At 36.3% G+C, this 6609-nt stretch overlaps 1 non-coding gene across 1 annotated transcript; it reads left to right on the top strand.

The window, feature by feature from the left end:
* The first annotated feature begins 5698 nt into the window (after positions 1 to 5698).
* LOC122095248 lies at positions 5699 to 5805 on the top strand. Its single transcript, XR_006145078.1, has one exon. It is a non-coding gene; the product is annotated as a U6 spliceosomal RNA (small nuclear RNA).
* Positions 5806 to 6609: the final 804 nt, after the last annotated feature.

Below are 6609 nucleotides of genomic sequence, written 5' to 3'. Positions count from 1 at the left end.
AAAAAGAAATCTGGTGGAAAAAAAAAGAGTGAATTTAACCAAGTCCTAATCTCTGAGAGGGAAATGCATTGTACAGAATGATTGGAGAGAGGTTTTTTTAAAATAAAGAAAAAATGGATAAACAAAAATTTAAATCTAAGAAGAAAAACACTTAAAAATTATGTAAGTTTAAAGAAATGATATGGAGAAAAGAAAAGGATAGGTTGAGAGGAGAGGAGGGATAGAAAGGAAACATGAAAAACTAAAAAATAAAAGAAAATTAAAATTAGTTAATTGAAAATTATACTGGTATGAAGAGATAATACTGCCATTAAAGAAATTAAGCCTAAGAATGTTTTGAATGGAGTAATAAATTTCAGGATTAAGTATGTACACAATGGGGGATAAGGTCTAATAATTGACCACTGGTATGTATCTGGGGATGAGCAGAACAGCAATTAAGTCAAACAAAAAAGAAAGAGAGAGAGAAAGAAATGAAAACAATAATAAAAGGACCAAAAGGTCAAAAGAGATTAAACCCACACACACACATCAAAAATAAAAATTATGAGAAAAAATTAACATCAAACACTTTTAAAAATTGAAAAAAAGGTTAAAAAGAAGAGTTCTTTTATTTTGGGGGTTTTTTTGGGGGGGAATGATAAGACCCTGTATCTCTCCTGTGTCTATAACCTGTCTCTTGGTGGAGTCTCTGGTGTGCTTGTGGTGTTTAGTTTTCCTTTTGCTTGACTGGTTTCTTAAGTCAGTTTTTTTTCGTGCTGGCAGAAAAATGCTCTGCTTTACCCAGGATTTTGTGATCCTCTTCCCAGGCTATTCAGTGGGAGGGAGATCTGCTTTGAATATCACCAAAGAGGGAGATGGCAGTTTCCTCCAGTGTGTAAGTGCCTTGATGAGGTAGGGTTGGGGCCTTTCAGAAAATGGTAGCTTTTCCCTGAGGGGCAACTCCTGAAACACTCATGGAACCCATTCTCAGGGTTTTATTTTTTTTTTTTTTTTACTTAGTTTCAATTGTTTGTCTAGGCTGTTGTAGGGAGGGGCAGCCTCTGGCTCTGTTTACCATGTGAAGGACATCACTCCACAGAGGTTCCACTGACTTGGTGGGGTGACATTCCCCTGTGTGGAACTGAGCCTGACAGGTCATGTCTACTTCCTGTGACCTACTAAATGACTCTTGTTTTCTTCCAAGGCCTGAATTGGAGCTAGCTGCTCAGCCCTGGGGAGGTCAGTATCATAGATGGAGATCTCTGGTAGTGGGGGAGGGGCGGCCTTCCCTCCTCTGCTCCCTGAGAAGGAGTAAGGATGTCAGGATTCTACTCATGTAAGAGTGTTGGTTCTTGGGTCATCTCTGGTCTGTGATCTGTAGGATGAAGATATCTGCTCCTTGTCAGTTCTTGCTGGTGTTGAGTAGAATCTGCTCACCAGCCACGTCTGGGGCCTTTGTCATGGACTCTCTCTGTAGGTATGGTGGCTATAGCCACTGGCACTGTCCCTACTGCCACCTCAGCTGTGGCTACTGGCAAGTGCTCAGATCTGTCATCTTGCCTGGATTTTCCCTCTTTGGCCAAACTCTCTGTACTGTGATGGCACACTTGGTGTGACTGGAACATTTAAACTGCTGTCTATGTAAGAGCTTGTTTACCCTCCAGCTTCTCCTCCTCCGTTTTCCCCCAAAACCTCATGATTTTTTTTGAGTGTTTTTTTAGTGAAAAATGTTTTTGGTGTTTATATTTTGGTTTGGCATAAAATGAGCCTACTATTGTCTTAATTTAATAAAAAAAAACTTTCTGATTCTATGACAGCATAAATTTTGTGGGTAATGGTTAAGACTAGGTTGCCTTTCTGAAAAAAAAATCACCACCCATAAAAGAGGAACAAAAAGAAAATAACATATGACAGGAAACATTAATCTTAATGGACTAATAGTCTGTCAGTTTGATTTAACTTTTAATCAAAAATTAAAGTAATACTTGATAACGTTTTATTAACATATTTAAATTTCTTCATTCTTGTCATTTAAGATTCACTTTATAAAGAAATTCAACAGGTGACAGTGTTTTTCCATGACTTTTCCAAATAAATGATCATTTCATCATTATAGTGTATAGCACAATATACCCAGAAAGCATTTAAGGAAAATTTTTTTCCCATTCTTTGGTTTGCTTCATTCTGTATTTAAAGCTGCATACCACATCTTACACACTCTATTGTCTGTCTTCTCATTTGAAATATTTCAATAAGTTTTCTTTCCCTAGTTTGTCAGCCAGCAAATCTTTATAAAACAGCATGCTTTCATTCATTGTGCTTTCCAAAATATATCTTACAAATGCCAAAACGAAGCACAATCTGAAACATCTGTGGATTTTTCCACCTAGAGTACAAAGTAATCACTTTCCAAACTCCTTAGAACCAGCTGTTTACTGGCATTAATTGTGCTGTCACTTCCATGCTTTAAAACAACAACATTTGACAATGGTATACATTTTAATTGGTTTACCACATTTGGTTTGTTTTCAGCAAGGACTGTCTTCACAGAAGATGGTAATAGATGAGGTTTGTAATTATGTATTTTGAAAGGGCTCTAAGTTGTGGATATAGAATATCCATTTCAGTGACTAAATATTTAAATTAAATCCTATAATGGATTTAATTGTGACTAAAGTGTTCTACAATCTAGATATTTTTTAAGGAAATATTGTAATTGTTCCCTTGGTGACAATGTAATTGGAAGACTTAAATTTTTCTTTTTTTTTTTTATAGTGAAAACGCTGTACAGAGGGGTTACAATTACATGGGCAAGATAATGAATACATTTCTTTTTTTTTTTCTTTTTTTTTTTTGGGTCTGGTCTTGGGGCCTGAACTCCGGGCCTGGGCGCTGTCCCTCAGCTCTTCAGCTCAAGGCTAGCGCTCTACCACTTGAGCCACAGCACCATTTCTGGCTTTTTTCTTTTTGCTTATGTGGTGCTGACGAGTCGAACCCAGGGCCTTGAGCATGCAAGGCAAGCGCTCTACCACTGAGCCACCTTCCCAGTCCATGAGTACATTTCTTATCAAGCATTGTAGCCTCCTCCTTGGTTTCCCCTTCTCATCCCTTCCCATCCTCCCACCTCCACCCCCTCCATGCAATCCTCCTCCCTGCCCCCACCAAAGTTGTAAAGTTCATTTTTCCATATAACGACTTGTACATCTCATTGTTCCAAAGGATCCAACTGTACCCCTATTTAAACGATTTGTTTTTTCCTTCCCTTCCACAAATTATACCAACCTCAAATACAGTGAAAGCAGGGTTATACCATGGGGGAAGGAAATACAAAGCAACAAAGAAATAATCTTATAAATGTGTAGAAACAATCACCTGAAAGAAAAAAAATTGAATACATATATTAGGGTTCACTTCCCTAAAATCAACTTATCTGACCTTTTCTGCTTGACTCAGACATATACTAATTATTGCAAATAAGGGAAACCATGGGACCTAAGTTTCTTTGGTACCGGCTTACTTCACTTAATATGATTTTTTTTCTATGGAAGACTTAAAATTTTCATATACTATTGCCATCTTAAATGAAGTGAATGTACCTGGGCTTGCATACAGAACTTTTGGGACAGCATTAATGTTTGAATCTTCGATGGGATTTGGTTGGGAATTGTGGCAGGCTTTCATGGTATGAGAAGAAAAAGGATATGATTGGAATTTATAGCAATATCTAGTTGCTTCCACCCCTGGACAAGTCATTATCATTGGTGAAGATGTTGCCATTTGAATTTACAATGCCCCAGAAAGACCTATGTGTTAAAGAAAAATGACTTTCCATTTCCTCCCAGGCTGTGGAGAATACCTGAATAGTTCTTCTGGAGATTAAGTTCTTCAGAATAAAACCTATGAGAACATGCACTCTCATCTTCTTTCTTCTTTTCTCTTTTAATCATTCTAGGTCAAAAACATTTCTTTTTGACATACTCCTCACCTTGACATTGTCTTGTCACAGGCCACCAAAACAATAAAACCAACTGAACATACACTGAAACCTTCAAACTTATAAATCTGAGTAAGCCTTTCTGTTTAATAAATGGACAATATCATTTATTATGGTAGGTTATAAAGCTAACACAGAAATCTAGTCTTTCTAACAATGTAGAGTATATAAAAAATGCTTCATTATAAAATATCTAACTCCAAGTTATATTTTGTGTTTTTGTTTCTGTAGATCTTAGGGCTTAAACTCATGGCCTGACTGGTCGTTTTGTGTTCAAGGCCAGTGCTCTACATAAAATCTGAACTGGAACTCCTTTTCTCCTGGTGGTTAATTGGAAATAAGAATCTAATGAACTTTCCTATTCTGGCTGGTCTATTCATGTTGCATACTTTATGTAATTCCAATTCTCAGCATTATATAGATGTTCCAACTACAATATAAAAAACTTAAAATATACTAAGGATATTTGTAAAGTATAAAATGAGGGAAGAATTTTCATCCTTTAGAAATCTATGCAAAATCTATGCTAAACTATTGATATTTTACTGGACCTTTCCTGCAACCAGTTTGATATAGTTTAATACTTGTCACACCAACTTTCTCTGTATTCTAATGCATATATACTTTTTCACGTATGTTTGTATATGTATACATATATGTATCTATCTATATATGTTCCAATGTGCATCATCGGACTTGAAACTGCTTTGTTTTGCTGTTCAGCAATGAACCTTGTTGGCTCATTCTGTGACAATATCTGTTCTCATTTTCATCATTCCTTTATTTACCAAATCATCAGCCTTCTAAAATCAGCTTCATTTCTTGGGTAAGGTTACCAATCAGTCCAACCAATATCCACCCAGAGGCTTTTAATAAAGCAAGTTTTAAGGAAGAATATAACATGAAGTAACAACTACAGAAATTCCACAGAGACCTGACATCTTTCACATTTCTGTCTTCCTTCTCTTCTCATACTCCAGAAAGTATTGACTAACACTATAAATATACTGCAATTATAAGTTAAGGATCAGTGTTTTCTTTCCAACCTGAAGCCTTCTTTTCCATGATTCTTGACATAAACTTTTTGGGAGATTTTTTGGATTGTGATGGGATTCCACCCAAAACAAAGCCATGTATATCAAGAAAGTCAATGTTTTCAACTCAGAGTAGTAAACAAAAGAGGGAGAAAATTAAGGTTAGCTATATATGTTAAGCACAAATATAGGCAATATCAAAATATCTTGAAATTGTATACTTTTACTGGATAAAGTGGCTCAAACCTGTACTATTATCTACTTAGAAAACAGAGATTAGAGAATTGCAGTTCCAGGCAAGCCCAGACCAAAAAAAAAAAAAAGAAGTTTCAGAAACTCTAACCATTTGATGGGTGCTATGTGTTTTGCTTGTGTTAGGAGGACCACAGTCCAAGCAGACCCAGGCATAGTGATACTTACCTCAAAAGAAGCAATCAAGTTACAATCTGCAGGTATGGCAGTAGTAGAGATACCAAAGTTGTAAAGTTCCTTTCATTGTTGCAATGGGTCTACTTGTATCCCTATTTAAACATTTTCCCCTTCCCCTCCACAAATTATGCCAACATCAAAAATGTGTGCTTATGTAAGAAATGCATGATTCTAAAATTTCATGACAATTCTTTTGAACTTACTTTTTTGTGGAATTGACTAAGAAAATCAATTACACCTTCTATATAAAAAATGTTCTGTGCTTAATCCGGCAGCCCATACACTAACATCGGAATGATACAGAGAAGATTAGCATGGCCCCTGCTCAAGGATGACTCGAAAATCAGTGAAGCAATCCATATTTTTACAACAACAAATGCTGGAGGAGATGGGGCCACAAGGGAACCCTACTGCATTCTTGGTGGGAGTGTAAAAGTCTTCAACCACTTTGGAAAGCAGTATGGAGTTTCCTCAAACGACTCCCCATAAAGCTCCCCTATGACCCAGCAATCCCACTTTTGTTCATTTACCCAAAGGATCACAAACAAGACCATACTAAAACTACCAGCACAACTATGTTTACTGCAGCATTATTTACCATAGCTAAGATATGGAACCAACCCAGATGCCCCTCAGTAGATGAATGGATCAAGAAAACCTGGTAAATATATACAATTGCATTCTCTGCCTCCATCAGAAAGAATGACATTGCCCAATTTGTTAGGAAATGGAAAGATTTGGAAAAAATTTATTAAGTGAAGTAAGCCAACTCCAAAGAAACATAGGTCCCATGGTTTCCCTTATTTTCAATAACTAATATATGTCCGGGATTATCAGAAAATGTCTTAAGCTATGTGCATTTGACCAGATAAGATGATGTTAAGCTAAACGAACACTAAGATAGGTACACAAGTGATTCCATCTTGCTATTATTTCTAACATACTTATATTGTACGATGTGATTTTTTTTGTTCCTTTATATGTTCCTCAACCACGCTATAACCCCTTTTTTCACTGTATTTGAAGTTGGTGCGCCTACATCTTGTATATACGTTTCTCTAATTTGGGGAGAAGAAGAAAACAACAAAATGCTTAAATAGGGATACGGGTTGACCCATTGTAACAATGAGATGCACAAGACCTATGTTGAAAAATGAATTTTACAATTGA

This window comes from Dipodomys spectabilis, unplaced genomic scaffold, assembly GCF_019054845.1.
Source record: "Dipodomys spectabilis isolate Male_0828 unplaced genomic scaffold, ASM1905484v1 ptg000341l, whole genome shotgun sequence".
Lineage (NCBI taxonomy): Eukaryota > Metazoa > Chordata > Mammalia > Rodentia > Heteromyidae > Dipodomys > Dipodomys spectabilis.
This window is presented reverse-complemented; position numbering and strand designations above follow the sequence as displayed.